At 38.0% G+C, this 16,060-nt stretch overlaps 1 protein-coding gene and 1 long non-coding RNA gene across 2 annotated transcripts in view; one reads left to right on the top strand and one right to left on the bottom strand.

The window, feature by feature from the left end:
* Positions 1–14,409, top strand: part of LOC307185007 — a 55,051-nt gene extending 40,642 nt beyond the window's left edge. Inside the window, exons 2-3 of the long non-coding RNA XR_013827836.1 lie at positions 2,232–2,426; positions 12,949–14,409. This is a non-coding gene — a long non-coding RNA (uncharacterized lncRNA). The remainder of the gene's footprint in view (positions 1–2,231; positions 2,427–12,948) is intronic.
* Positions 1–16,060, bottom strand: part of NDUFS4 (NADH:ubiquinone oxidoreductase subunit S4) — a 119,207-nt gene that overhangs the window by 7,042 nt on the left and 96,105 nt on the right. The gene's annotated exons all lie outside the window — the stretch shown is intronic.

Genomic DNA, 16,060 nt, shown 5'->3' with positions numbered 1-16,060 from the left:
AGGCATAACGTATAATGCTGTTGGCCATGAGTTCAATGTTCATGAATCAACAAAATACATTAAATAAGGTACTTTTAAACAGAAACACACATAAAAACAAGATGGTGTATTGACTGGCTGACAAAATTTTGTGATCAGAGTCTCACAGGAATCATTTTCCCTAGGAGCAATATTTCAGTATTCACTAATTTAGTGTTTGTGGTGACTTTATAAAACATAACTACCGGGCTTCCCTGGTGGCACAGTGGTCAGAGTCCGCCTGCCGATGCAGGGGACACGGGTTCGTGCCCCGGTCTGGGAAGATCCCACATGCCACGGAGCGGCTGGGCCCGTGAGCCATGGCCGCTGAGCCTGTGCGTCTGGAGCCTGTGCTCCTCAATGGGAGAGGCCACAACAGTGAGAGGCCCGCGCACCGCAAAAAACAAACAAACGAAAAAAACATAACTACCATGTATAATGAGAATCAACTGTACTTGATGGCTATATAAATTCTGTCCTGCCTGGTGACTCCCTAGGCCTTGGAAAAACCAGTTTTGTTTCTATTTGCAATTCATCTCATTCTTTCACTCTATATAAATTTGTGCTGTACTGACTTTTCCTTTGAACTGGTTATAACGCCTGCCTGGCTCCCTTATTTCATGAGTAAAATAAATTCTTCAACACATGTTTACTTATATCTATATTAAATCATAATCTCATCTTTTTCAGGATATTCTTTTAACAATTTTGGAGGTACTACTGAGATGCCCAATAGGTTCACCAACCAAAACCAAGTAAATTTCTTCACCAGAAGTTGTGTACCTTATTTTAAGCTCAGGCGTATCTTTTCTTGGCTTCTGAAAGTAAGAGAACTTTGCTGATTCTCGTTTTTCAAATTTCAATGTTGTTCTCTACTAATCTGGGGAACTGATTTAAAGGTCTGATCATTTAATGATTCCCTTAAAATGGATTAATGGGGACTTCCCTGGTGACTCAGTGGTTAAGAATCTGCCGGCCAATGCAGGGGACACAGGTTTGATCCCTGGTCTAGGAAGATCCCACATGCCGTGGAGCAACTAAGCCTGTGCACCGCAACTACTGAGCCTTTGTGCTGCAACTACTGAAGCCCACGTGCCTAGAGCCCATGCTCTGCAACAAGAGAAGCCACCACAATGAGAAGCCCACGCACCACAACGAAGAGTAGCCCCCGCTCACTGCAACTAGAGAAAGTCCACACACAGCAACAAAGACCCAACGCAGACAAAAATAAATTTTAAAAAATTATAATAACATTTTTAAAAATTAATTTAAAACAACCAAAATGGATTAATGCCTTTAGAAATCCATTCTCAGATGAGAAAAGACAGAAAATCTGGTTTGTTAGTCCTTCCTATTTGAGGTCAGATAAATGAAGAAGTTGTAATCACTGAGTAGAGAACAGCTCTTTAGTGTCGACCAGTGAATATTAAAATTCTATGTTTACTATTAACCCATGGCTGAAATTTCAGAATTGAAACTATAAGTTCTTTGTGTGACTCTGTGTCTGTCTACATAACCTATTAATTCAGAAATGCCTTTACTTCTCATTATGTGTGTGGCTAGTGTTTTTCTACCTCCAGATGGAATTAATGAATTAGATTATAAAATATCATTAAGGGGCTCTGTTCTGACTGGGTATAGAGAAAATATGTGCTTGTATAAGTGGAATATTCCTAAAATGAGGGAACTGAATTTCTAATACCTTGAATGTGCTAGGTTTAAAAAGTATTCTTATAGGACCTAATAAACATTTAAGAATTTAAATTCAGGTAATATAGGTAAATTTTGGCAAATGGCAAATTGAATTTTTGTTTAATAAAAACAGCTATGTTTTCTCTAATATATCAGTGTTAAATATAACACAAGCATAGATTTTTATTCTACCTGAATACAGTCTTTCTAAACTTATACAAGTTTTCTGATCAAATAAGCTAACATTACTTCTTTTCAATGTTTTACAATCCTGCAAAATGTAAATTTGTGTTTATCTACAATGATTAGTTATTCTAACAATTTTATTTCAACACTAATTACATTTTGCAATATGTCATCTTTAAAATTATTTTCCAGGATCTTTAGGTAACCTAAAACCTTAAATGATATTAATGAATATTTATTAGATACCTAGATAATTTCTACAATAAAATACTGAACAATTGATTACTAAGCAAAAATTTAAATTTATGTACTTTTGCTTCTTTTATATGCTACAGGGAGGCTGGATCTTTGGTTTGTTAATGGACACGTTCATTTTTGCCACTTGGATAAGTTGGACTGTAAGGAATGCACACGAAGATGGCTTACTAGGAGGACGCGGAATTTGCGTCTCCTCACAACTAGGGCACCTACCAGGCACCGGTGGGTGACCACGGTCACCTAAGGGGACGGGAGGAACCCCCAACGACTGGGTAGGACGTGGGGAGTGAAGGGGGAGGAGAAGTGGAGGGGGGATGGGACTGGCACCCCTGAGGGGTGGCTTTGGGAGGGGAAGGGATCCCAGCCTGAAGGGGGAAACTGGTGAACTGTTAGGAGGGCAGAGGATCAAGAGGGAGCGTGGCCAGGTTTCCCCTGCCCACCTGGATCCCCAGGAACCTGTTGAGATCCTGGGCCAAATTCTCTGCCCACCTAGGCCCCCTCCAGCTGCCTGGGTCCTGAGGGAATGGGAGGGAGGTAAGGGGGTGCAAAAGTAAAGACCGGACCTCTGGGATCGGCACCCCTGAGTGATGGCTGGGGGAGAGAAGGAGTTCCTACACCCAGTGAGACCCACCCACAGTTAGAGGTCCAGTGGCAACGGGGGAGACCCTGGGGGAGATGGTGGGGGAGGGGTGCGAAGTAATGGAAGGGAACACAGCCAGGGCTTTCCCTGGCCACGTAGGCTTCAGGAAGCCTGTTGGGCTCCTGGGCCTAATCCTCTGCCCTCAGAGCCTCCCTCCTGCTGCACAAAGCCCAAGCCCCACCCCTACCCCCCCACCCAGGGCCCTACCTCTACACTCGGAGAACCCTTCCAATGCGCTGGGCGTAAACCTCAGCCACACACCCTCACCCAGGGCCTTACCTCCTAACTCCAGAACTCCACACTCCAGAGGCCCTTCCTTTCCACTTACTGCCTCTCCCCTTCCTAGCAGGTCCTAAGCAGAGGCCCTGCCCCATGATTAAAAATCGCCCCACCTAGGCCACGCCCCCAGGGCCTTTCCCAGCTATGTGGGTACTGAGCCTAGGCCCTGCCCCACCCTAAACCCTGCCCCTGCCTAAGCTCCGCCCTCATAGCCAAGGATTTTTTCTTTTCTTTTCTTTTTTCTCTATTAGATTGGAGGTCTGTTATACCTTGTTGATTCATTGTTGTTCATTCTTATATATCTTTATTTTCCTAATCTTTTATTTTTCTAATTTTATTTTATTCTTTATACTTTATTAATGATCTCTCCTTTTGGCTTGTTCCCCACGCTCCCCTACTTTTTTGTTGTTTTCTTTTTTTCTGCTGTGGATTTATTTTACCTTGTGGCAGTTGTTTCAATTATAGTTTTATTTTTCCTAATATATTTTTTATCTTTCTAATTTTATTTTCTTTTTTATTCTTTGATATTGTACTGCTCCTTGTTTCCTTCCCTCCCTCCCTCCCTCCTTCCTTCCTGTTTCTTTTATTTTGCCACGAAGCTTGCGGGATCTTGGCTCCCAGGCCGGACGTAGGGCTTGAGCGCCTTTGGTGGGAGCTCCGAGTCAAAACCACTGGACTAACAGAGAACCTCAGACCCCAGGGAATATCAGTCAGAGTGAGGCCTCCTGGAGGTCCTCATCTCAGCACTAAGAACCAGCTCTATCTAACTAACTACCTGCAAACTCCAGTGCTGGATGTCTCAGGCCAAACAACCAGTAAGAGAAGAATACAGCACCACCAATCAAAACAAACAAAAAAATTGAAATGACAAAAAAATATGTTACAGACGAATGAGCAAGGTAAAAACCTCCAAGACCAAATAATAAATGAAGACGAAATAGGCAACCTACTTGAAAAAGAATTCAGATTAATGACAGTAAAGATGATCCAAAATCTCAGAAACAGAATGGAGAAAATACAAGAAACATTTAACAAGGATCTAAAAGAACTAAAGAGCAAACAAACAGTGATGAACAACACAATTACAGAAATTAAGAATACTCTAGAAGGAATCAATAACAGAATAAATGAGTCAGAAGAATGGATAAGTGAGCTGATAGATAAAATGGTGGAAATAACTGCCAGGGAGCAGAATAAAGGAAAAAGAATGAAAATAATTGAACACAACCTCAGAGACCTCTAAGACAGCAGTAAACAGCACCAACATTTGAATTGCAGGGTACCCAGAAGAAGAAGAAGAGAAAAAGAAAGGGACTGAGAAAATATTTGAAGAGATTATAGTTGAAAACTTCCCTAATATGGGAAAGGAAATAGCCAATCAAGTCCAGGAAGTGCAGACAGTCCCATACAGTATAAAACCAAGGAGAAACACACCAAGACACATATTAATCAAACTATCAAAAATTAAATAAAGAAAAATATTAAAAGCAGTAACGGAAAAACAACAAATGACATACAAGAGACTCCCCATAAGGTTAACAACTGATTTTTCAGCAGAAACTCTGCAAGCCAGAAGGGAGTCGCAGGACATATTTAAACTGATGAAAGGGAAAAACCTACAACCAAGAATACTCTACCCAGCAAAGGTCTCATTCAGATTCGATGGAGAAATTAAAACCTATACAGATAAGCAAAAGTTAAGAGAATTCAGCACCACCAAACCAGCTCTACAACAAATGCTAAAGGAACTTCTCTAGGCAGGAAACACAAGAGAAAGAAAAGACCTACAATAAAAAACGCAAAACAATTAAGGAAATGGTAATAGGAACATACATATGGATAATTACCTTAAATGTAAATGGATTAAATGCTCCAACCAAAAGACACAGACTGGCTGAATGGATACAAAACAAGACCGTATATATGCTATCTACAAGAGACCCACTTCAGACCTAGGAACACATACAGACTGAAAGTGAGGGGATGGAAAAAGATATTGCATGCACATGGAAATCAAAAGAAAGCTGGAGTAGCAATTCTCATATCAGACAAAATAGACTTTATTACAAGAGGCTAAGAAGGACACTACATAATGATCAAGGGATCAATCCCAAAAGAAGATATAACAAATGTAAATATTTATGCACCTAACATAGGAGCACCTCAATACATAAGGCAAATGCTAACAGCCGTAAAAGGTGAAATAGACAGTAACACAATATTAGGGGACTGCAACACCCTGCTTTCACCAATGGACAGATAATCCAAAATGAAAATAAATAAGGAAACACAAGCTTTAAATGACACATTAAACAAGATGGACTTAACTGATATTTATACGACATTCCATCCAAAAACAACAGAATACACTTTCTTCTCAAGTGCTCATGGAACATTCTCCAGGATAGATCATAGCTTTGGTCACAAATCAAGCCTTCGTAAATTTAAGAAACTTGAAATCAAGTATCTTTTCTGACTACAACACTATGAGACTTGATATCAAATACAAGATAAACACTGTAAAAAATACAAACACATGGAGGCTAAACAACACACTACTAAATAACCAAGAGATCACTGAGGAAATCAAAGAGGAAATCAAAAAATACCTAGAAACAAATGACAATGAAAACACGATAACCCAAAACTTATCGGATGCAGCAATGGCAGTTCTAACAGGGAAGTTTACAGCAATACAATCCTACATCAAGAAACAAGAAACATCTCAAATAAACAACCTAACCTTACACCTAAATAAATCAGAGAAAGAAGAACAGAAAACCCCCAAGTTAGCAGAAGGAAAAGAAATCATAAAGATCAGATCAGAAATAAATGAAAAAGAAATGAAGGAAATGATAGCAAAGATCAATAAAAATAAAATTTGGTCCTTTGAGAAGATAAAAAAAATTGATAAACCATTAACCAGACTCATCAAGAAAAAAAGGGAAAGACTCAAATCAATAGAATTAGAAATGAAAAAGGAGAAGTAACAACTGACACTGCAGAAGTACAAAAGATCATGAGAGATTACTACAAGCAAATCTATGCCAATAAAATGGACAACCTGGAAGAAATGGACAAATTCTTAGAAATGTACAACCTGCAAAGACTGAATCAGAAAGAAATAGAAAATATAAACAGACCAATCAAAAGCACTGAAATTGAAACTGTGATTAAAAATCTTCCAACAAACAAAAGCCCAGGACCAGATGGCTTCACAGGCGAATTCTATCAAACATTTAGAGAAGAGCTAACACCTATCCTTCTCAAACTCTTCCAAAATATAGCAGAGGGAGGAGCACTCCCAAACTCATCCTACAAGGCCACCATCACCCTGATACCAAAACCAGACAAGGATGTCACAAAGAAAGAAAAATACAGGCCAATATCATTGATCAACATAGATGCAAAAATGCTCAACAGAATACTAGCAAACAGAATCCAACAGCACATTAAAAGGATCATACACCATGTTCAAGTGGGGTTTATTCCAGGAATGCAAGGATTCTTGAATACATGCAAATCAATCAACGTGATACACCATATTAACAAATTGAAGGAGAAAAACCATATGATCATCTCAATAGATGCAGAGAAAGCTTTTGACAAAATTCAACACCAATTTATGATTAAAACCCTGCAGAAAGTAGGCACAGTGGGAACTTTCCTCAACATAATAAAGGCCATATATGACAAACCCACAGCCAACATCGTCCTCAATGGTGAAAAACTGAAACCATTTCCACTAAGATCAGGAACAAGACAAGGTTGCCTACTCTCACCACTCTTATTCAACATAGTTTTGGAAGTTTTAGCCACAGCAATCAGAGAAGAAAAGGAAATAAAAGGAATCCAAATCGGAAAAGAAGAAGTAAAGCTGTCACTGTTTGCAGATGACATGATCCTATACATAGAGAATCCTAAAGATGCTACCAGAAAACTACTAGAGATAATCAATGGATTTGGTAAAGTAGCAGGATACAAAATTAATGCACAGAAATCTCTTGCATTCCTATACACTAATGATGAAAAATCTAAAGTGAAATCAAGAAAACACTCCCATTTACCACTGAAACAAACAGAATAAAATATCTAGGAATAAACCTACCTAAGGAGACAAAAGACCTGTATGCAGAAAATTATAAGACACTGATGAAAGAAATTAAAGATGATACAAATAGATGGAGAGATATACCATGTTCGTGGATTGGAAAAGTGAACACTGTGAAAATGACTCTACTACCCAAGGCAATCTACAGATTCAGTGAAATCCCTATCAAACTACCACTGGCATTTTTTACAGAACTAGAACAAAAAATTTCACAATTTGTATGGAAACACAAAAGACCCCGAATAGCCAAAGCAATCTTGAGAACGAAAAACGGAGCTGGAGGAAATAGGCTCCCTGACTTCAGACTATACTACAAAACTACAGCAAACAAGACAGTATGGTACTGGCACAAAAACAGAAAGACAGATCAATGGAACACAATAGTAAGCCCAGAGATAAACCCACGCACATATGGTCACCTTGTCTTTGATAAAGGAGGCAGGAATGTAGAGTGGAGAAAGGACAGCCTCTTCAATAAGTGGTGCTGGGAAAACTGGACGGCTACATGAAAAAGTATGAGATTACATCACTACCTAACACCATACACAAAAGTAAGCTCAAAATGGATTAAAGACCTAAATATAAGGCCAGAAACTATCAAACTCTTAGAGGAAAACATAGGCAGAACACTCTATGACATAAATCACAGCAAGTTTCTATTTGACCCACCTCCTAGAGAAATGGAAATAAAAACAAAAATAAACAAATGGAACCTAATGAAACTTCAAAGCTTTTGCACAGCAAAGGAAACCATAAACAAGACCAAAGGACAACCTGCACAATGGGAGAAAATATTTGCAAAAGAAGCAACTGACAAAGCATTAATCTCCAAAATTTACAAGCAGCTCATGCAGCTCAATAACAAAAAAACAAACAACCCAATCCAAAAATGGGCCGAAGACCTAAACAGACGTTTCGCCAAAGAAGATATACAGACTGCCAACAAACACATGAAAGAATGCTCAACATCATTAATCATTAGAGAAATGCAAATCAAAACTACAATGAGGTATCACCTCACACCAATCAGAATGGCCATCGTCAAAAAATCTACAAACAAGAAATGCTGGAGAGGGTGTGGAGAAAAGGGAACACTCTTGCACTGCTGGTGGGAATGTGAATTGGTACAGCCACTATGGAGAACAGTATGGAGGTTCCTTAAAAAACTACAAATAGAACTACCATATGACCCAGCAATCCCACTACTGGGCATATACCCTGAGAAAACCATAATTCAAAAAGAGTCATGTACCAAAATGTGCATTGCAGCTCTACTTACAATAGCCTGGAGATGGAAACAACCCAAGTGTCCATCATTGGATGAATGGATAAATAAGATGTGGCACATATATACAATGGAATATTAGCCATAAAAAGAAATGAAATTGAGCTATTTGTAATGAGGTGGATGGACCTAGAGTCTGTCATACAGAGTGAAGTAAGTCAGAAAGAGAAAGACAAATACCATATGCTAAAACATATATATGGAATTCAAGAAAGAAAAAAAAAAGAATGTCATGAGGAACCTAGGGGTAAGACCAGAATGGGGACGCAGACCTACTAGAGAATGGACTTGGGGATGTGGGGAGGGGGAGGGGTAAGCTGTGACGGGGCAAGAGAGTGGCATGGACATGTATACACTACCAAAGGTAAAATGGATAGCTGGTGGGAGGCAGACGCACAGCACAGGGAGATCAGCTCGGTGCTCTGTCAACACCTAGAGGGGTGTGATGGGGAGGGTGGGAGGGAGGGAGACCCAGGAGGGAGCAGATATGGGAACATGTGTATATGTATGACTGATTCACTTTGTTATACAGCAGAAGCTAACACATCATTGTAAAGCAATTATACTCCAATAAAGATGTAAAAAAAAAAAAACCACAGAATTGATAAACTATTAGCCAGATTCATCAAGGAAAAAAGGGAGAAGACTCAAATCAACAGAATTACAAATCAAAAAGGAGAAGTAACAACTGACACTGCAGAAATACAAAGGATCATCAGAGATTACTATAAGCAACTATATGCCAAGAAAATGGACAATCTGGAAGAAATGGACAAATTCTTAGAAGAGTGCAACCTTCCGAGACTATATGCCAAGAAAATGGACAATCTGGAAGAAATGGACAAATTCTTAGAAAAGCACAACCTTCCGAGACAGAACCAGGAAGAAATAGAAAATATAAACAGACCAATCACAAGCACTGAAATTGAAACTGTGATTAAAAATCTTCCAACAAACAAAAGCCCAGGACCAGATGGCTTCACAGGCAAATTCTATCAAACATTTAGAGAAGAGCTAACACCTACCCTTCTCAAACTCTTCCAAAATATAGCAGAGGGAGGAACACTCCCAAACTCATTCTACGAAGCCACCATCACCCTGATACCAAAACCAGACAAAGATGTCACAAAGAGAGAAAACTACAGGCCAATATCACTGATGAACATAGATGCAAAAAATGCTCAACAAAATACTTAGCAAACAGAATCCAACAGCACATTAAAAGGATCATACACCATGATCAAGTGGGGTTTATTCCAGGAATGCAAGGATTCTTCAATATATGCAAATCAATGTGAAACACCATATTAACAAATTGAGTATAAAAACCATATGATCATCTCCATGGATGGAGAAAAAGCTTTTGACAAAATTCAACACCCATTTATGATAAAACTCTTCTGAAAGTAGGCATACAGGGAACCTACATTGACATAATAAAGGTCATATATGATAAACCTACAGCCAACATCATTCTCAATGGTGAAAAACTGAAACCATTCCCACTAAGATCAGGAACAAGACAAGGTTGCCCACTCTCACCGCTATTATTCAACATAGTTTTGGAAGTTTTAGCCACAGCAATCAGAGAAGAAAAAGAAACAAAAAGAATCCAAGTCGGAAAAGAAAAAGTAAAACTGTCACTGTTTGCAGATGATATGATACTATACATAGAGAATCCTAAAGATGCTACCAGAAAACTACTAGAGCTAATCAGTGAATTTCGTAAAGTAGCAGGATACAAAATTAATCCACAGAAATCTCTTGCATTCCTATACACGAATGATGAGAAATTAAGGAAACACTCCCATTTACCATTACAACAAAAAGAATAAAATACCTAGGAATAAACCTACCTAAGGAGACAAAAGACCTGTATGCAGAAAACTATATGGTATTGATGAAAAAAATTAAAGATGATACAGAGAGATATACTATATTCTTGTATTGGAGGAATTAATATTGTGAAAATGACTATACTACCTAAAGCAATCTACAGATTCAGTGCAATCCCTATCAAACTACCAATGGCATCTTTCACAGAACTAGAACTAAAAATTTCACAACTTGTATGGAAACACAGCCGACCCCGAATAGCCAAAACAATCTTAAGAAAGAAAAATTGAGCTGGAGGAATCAGGCTTCCGGACTTCAGACTATACTATAAAGCTACAGTAATCAAGAGAGTATGGTACTGGCACAAAAACAGAAATATAGATCACTGGAACAGGATAGAAAGCCCAGAGACAAACCCACGCACATATGGGCACCTTATCTCTGATAAAGGAGGCAAGAATATACAATGGAGAAAAGACAGCCTCTTCAATAAGTGGTGCTGGGAAAACTGGACAGCTACATGTAAAAGAATTAAATTAGAATACTTGTAACACCATACACAAAAATAAACTCAAAATGGTTTAAAGACCTAAATGTAAGGCCAGACACTCTAAAACTCTTAGAGGAAAACACAGGCAGAACACTCATGACATAAATCACAGCAATATCCTTTTTCACCCACCTCCTAGAGAAATGGAAATAAAAACAAAAATAAACAACTGGGACCTAATGAAACTTAAAAGCTTTTGCACAGCAAAGGAAATCATAAACAAGACCAAAAGACAACCCTCAGAATGGGAGAAAATATTTCAAATGAAGCAACTTACAAAGGATTGATCTCCAAAATATACAAGCAGCTCATGTAGCTCAATATCAACAAAACAAACAACCCAATCCAAAAATGGGCAGAAGACCTAAATAGACATTTTCCCAAAGATATACAGCTTGTAACAAACACATGAAAAGATGCTCAACATCACTAATCATTAGAGAAATGCAAATCAAAACTACAATGAGGTATCACCCCACACCAGCCAGAATGGCCATCAAAAAATTTACAAACAATAAATCCTCTTGCACTGTTGGAGGGAATTTAAATTGATACAGCCACTATGGAGAACAGTATGGAAGTTCCTTAAAAAACTAAAAACAGAACTACCATATGACCCAGCAATCCCACTACTGGGCATATACCTTGAGAATACCATAATTGCAAAAGAGTCATGTACCACAATGTTCACTGCAGCACTATTTACAATAGCCAGGATATGGACGCAACCTACGTGTCCATCGACAGATGCATAGATAAAGAAGATGTGGCACATATATAAATGGAATATTACTCAGCCATAAAAAGAAATGAAATTGAGTTATTTGTAGTGAGGTAGATGGACCTAGAGTCTGTCATACAGAGTGAAGTAAGTCAGAAAGAGAAAAACAAATACCATATGCTAACACATATATATGGAGTCTGAAAAAAAAAATGGTTCTGATTAACCTAGGGGCAGACAGGAATAAAGATACAGACGTAGAGAATGGACTTGAGGACATCGGGAGGGGGAAGGGTAAGCTGGGACAAAGTGAGAGAGTGGCATGGACATATATACACTACCAAACGTAAAATAGCTAGTGGGAAGCAGCCGCATAGCACAGGGAGATCAGCTTGGTGCTTTGTGACCACCTAGAGGGGTGGGATCGGGAGGGTGGGAGAGAGATGCAAGAAGGAGGGGATATGGGGATATATGTATGCATATAGCTGATTCACTTTGTTATACAGCAGAAATTAACACAACACTGTAAAGCAATTATACTCCAAAAAAGATGTTAATAAAAAATGCACACAGTTGTAGAAAGTTGTGTTACGTGTATTAATGACCTTTGCTTGTCTACTAAAATGCTGGTGTTTAAGAGTTTTCAACTTATGTCTATTTTCTCTATGATATCAAAGTAACTTTCATAGAATTAATATACAGAAATGAAACTCCACTGGGAGTGATGGTGGCAAAGGGTATAACTTTGTATGCAAGGTTATGAGATGTGTTTTTGTTTACCAAGGGGAAAAGAGAATAGTTAGGTCCTAAAGTAAAATGTCTGTTCCAGAATGAGAAAGAGAATTATGAAGGACAAAACCTGAATGGGTACAGAAAGTTATGTAAGATTTGGAAAAAGTAAATTGTATTTGCCTTAGATTACAGTATGTCTGGAAAATAAGTCTGAAAAGCTATGATATGTGTTAAAATCCTTGCAAAGTCTGCTCCATTTTGACGGGCTTGTTTCATTAGTTTACTGTTTATTGCTTTCACCTACAAAATGAAGGGTTATTCTTTTTGTCTAATCTGCCTAGATTGCAAAGATTCTGTGGTTTAACAGAATAACTTTATATGCTTTATGTTGACTTTAAGTACTTGATGACTTATGTAAGAGCTCAGGTTCTTCACAGTTATGCTAACCTCTATGTTTATAAGTTTAATTGTCACTTTGACATGAGCAGTCAAATACTGTTTCTCAGGCACATGCCATTCTATTTCCTAAATGTTCAAATCTATTGAAAATGTTTTATTTTTGCCTCCCAAAAATCAAATCCTAAATGTAAAATATTCAGCGTATCTTTGCATCTAAAACTATCTTTGTGATCTTCCACAGGCCCTCTGGGGAATCTCAAAGATGTGTGCTTCCAACTTTGTAAAACGAGAAGTGCTAGAAACAATTAGATTTATTTGATATGTTACTATTGATGAGCTATATTGGAAGAGCTGTCAAGTCAGAAGAGATGCTTAACCATCCTGAGGTTAAATCTGTATGGCTAAAATGTTATTAATGTAAGTATTTCACAAATTGTATGCTATATGCTAAGTATAGAGATTTGTCAATACCCTCACTGTCTATGATAGGTTTTATCTATCTGATCTCTGGTACTGCTTTGCCTGATACCAGAAAATGGTATAGGTTATCAGTCACAATTTCAGTTAATTTTAAAAACATTAACTTGGTTGCATCTTTACTTCTTTAGTTTAGATCTTTTATCTTCCTGGCCACTATATGTCAAGAGGAATCCATACCGCATATCTATGGAGTTTTATTAATATACAGATGTTTAGGACCTACCCTAGACTTATTGGATATTTTTACTTGATATATTTTTTGACATATTCTTACTATATGTTTGGTATAGTCATGGTATATTATGTCTCAGGATTACTTTGTCTTAAGATTTTTTTCTCTGCAAAGAGTATGTTCATCTATTTTCATAAATTAGATGAACAGTCACTGTCTTCTTTGAAAACAGGCTTACCTAATTGTGTACAGATATTTTGCCTGTAACATTTTTTGGAATGCCTTTAAATTGCATTATTCTTGTTATTAACTCCTATCATTTATTTCACTTTTGAAATTTATCTGTAACGTTAACTACATCCATTTTAAGTCTTTAATCATTTATGAAAAGATTGTTAAATTTTACTCTACTGCTTCCCTGACAGTTCTTGCAAATAGCTACAGGCAGAGAGCTTTATCTTCAACAATGAAAGACTGTCTCAAAGCCCTGTGAAGAATATGTATAGGCTTCCGATGGCATCACTTAAATAATTATAAGACCATATCAGTGGACTCAGTCAAAATTTCCAGAACTCTAGTTAAGAAGCAAATACATTTATGATCCAGTGAAACAAGAATTAGTTATACAGGACTGAAAAAATTGATGAGAGATAATTCTATGGTTTGGGGGAGAATATTTTTGATATTGTTTTAACGCTCTATTTTCTGGACATATAGGAAGTTCTTTCCCTCTCCTCTTGAGGTATCTATAACTCATTACAATTTAACAGAAACAATGGTTATGCAACCAAGGCCTTACCTGGAATGACATATTTGAGAATGATGCTCATTTACTCAGGTGTGACCAGACATTTGTAAGGAACTGAAGTTGACTTTATGGAGGCAATGCTTCCAAAGTCCTTCCATGGCACTAGGGCTTACAAAGTTCCCTAAGGTATTAAGGAACCTTAGGATATTTTGGGGACCCTGAGAAGGGAGGAATTCGCCCAATTTAATAGGTACTGCAGGAGAAATCTGGTGGCAAGTTATTGGCTTGGCTTCTTAGTCTTAAAACGGTTTGAAAAACCCAATTTGAGATTCCTTATGAAATTTTCAGCAAAGCAAACGTAAGAAAGCTTATGTGGTAAAGAGGTGTAGAATATGCCATTCCAAAATATGCCTCTTTGGCAATAAGGATTATCTTGAGCTGGTTATTTTTAAGAAACAGTAAACACAGGAAATCTCTGAAAACAGAGAAATTGCCCTTTTCTGAGGGACATTTACATTTATAAGGGAAATTTCCATTTGTAAGGTGTCTCCTTCTCTGTAGCAGGAGGAGAAAGGATGACTAAAACTCTAGAAACTTATCAATGGAGGAGGCTTGAACTTAAATCTGCATAACAACCATACCCTTGTTTATGATACTTTGCCTGATAACCTCCCATAACTCACTCCCCACCCAAAATATCTCTTGTCTTTAACTGAAGACCGTATTTAAGGACTAAGAATTAAATTGACATCAGATAGATGAACAGGAGAAAATCAAACAGAAGTTTCATAACATATATACATGGGAGAGACCCAGCAGAAGTAAGTAATTAAAAACTGCCAAAGCCCTCACCTTAAATACCATCCTCAGCTAAAGACAAAAGAGAACACTGAGGATAGGGAAAGTCAATTCTGTGAGATCACCAGGAAAAAAACAGTAAACAGGGGTGAGATTGTTATGCAGATTTAAGTCATTGCCTTCTCCACTTTTAAGAGTTTCCGGAGATAAGGTCATCCCCCTCTTTCAGGTACATCAGGGAGATACCCTTACAAATCGATATTTCCCTTATAAATGTAAATGCTTATTATAAAAGGGTAACTCCTACTTTCCTCTAAGTATGCAGTTTCTTAGAAAATAATCAGCTTAAAATAATATGCCAAAGAAACGTATTTTGGGGTGGCAAATTCTGCTCCCCTACAGAGTAAAATAAATCCTTTAACAAGCATTTTATATCTATATGAGAGTCATAATTCTTACTTTTGTTTTGAAAGTCGTCTTTTCTTGTTCGTTTTATTTTTTTGAAAGTTGTTTTTTTAATAATAGATATATGGATGTGAGGTTGAGACCCTCATTACAAGGTTTAAATTAGGCGGAAATCCAGACCTTGCTGATGGTGTCCACTTCTGGGGTAATTCTACGTTCTGGGCTGCAACTCCAATTATCTCTTTATTTTCCTGAATCTAGGGCCTAACCTGTCTGCGTCCTTAGTTGCTTCCACCTTCTATTACTTCAGAGGTGGGTTTTCCTTCCCAAGAGACCACTACAGCAGTTTCAATGCTTATTCTCTGTCTTCCTATTTCTGAAGGAAACCCTCCTCTATTTTGAGAATTTCAAAGAGTTTTTACAGCTAACAGCAATGAGAAAAACACAGGGGGTAAAATGACATACCAGAGGAAACTCACAAAGTTTCACATCAGCTCAAATGGGGGTGGGGGGAGCCATTCTGGTCCATTAGCATGTAAATGGTAGTAGATGCTAGCTTGCTATGGAAATTTTCCACAGCTTCTACCTCCTCTCCCAAGGATGCTTCCTTCTCCTCCCCCACCCTTTGACTCCAACATGAAACAAGAAAAGACAAAAGCCACAGGGGTGAGAAAGGTGGGTCTTTTCTGTACACAAAGAACTAAAATAAGGTTCATCTACATTTCAGAGGAAACCTCAGATAACCTTTCT

The sequence above is a fragment of the Stenella coeruleoalba genome (genome assembly GCF_951394435.1).
Source record: "Stenella coeruleoalba genome assembly, chromosome: 3".
NCBI classification, from domain to species: domain Eukaryota; kingdom Metazoa; phylum Chordata; class Mammalia; order Artiodactyla; family Delphinidae; genus Stenella; species Stenella coeruleoalba.
Note: the sequence above shows the minus strand (reverse complement) of the source record. Positions and strands in the feature narration are given on the sequence as shown.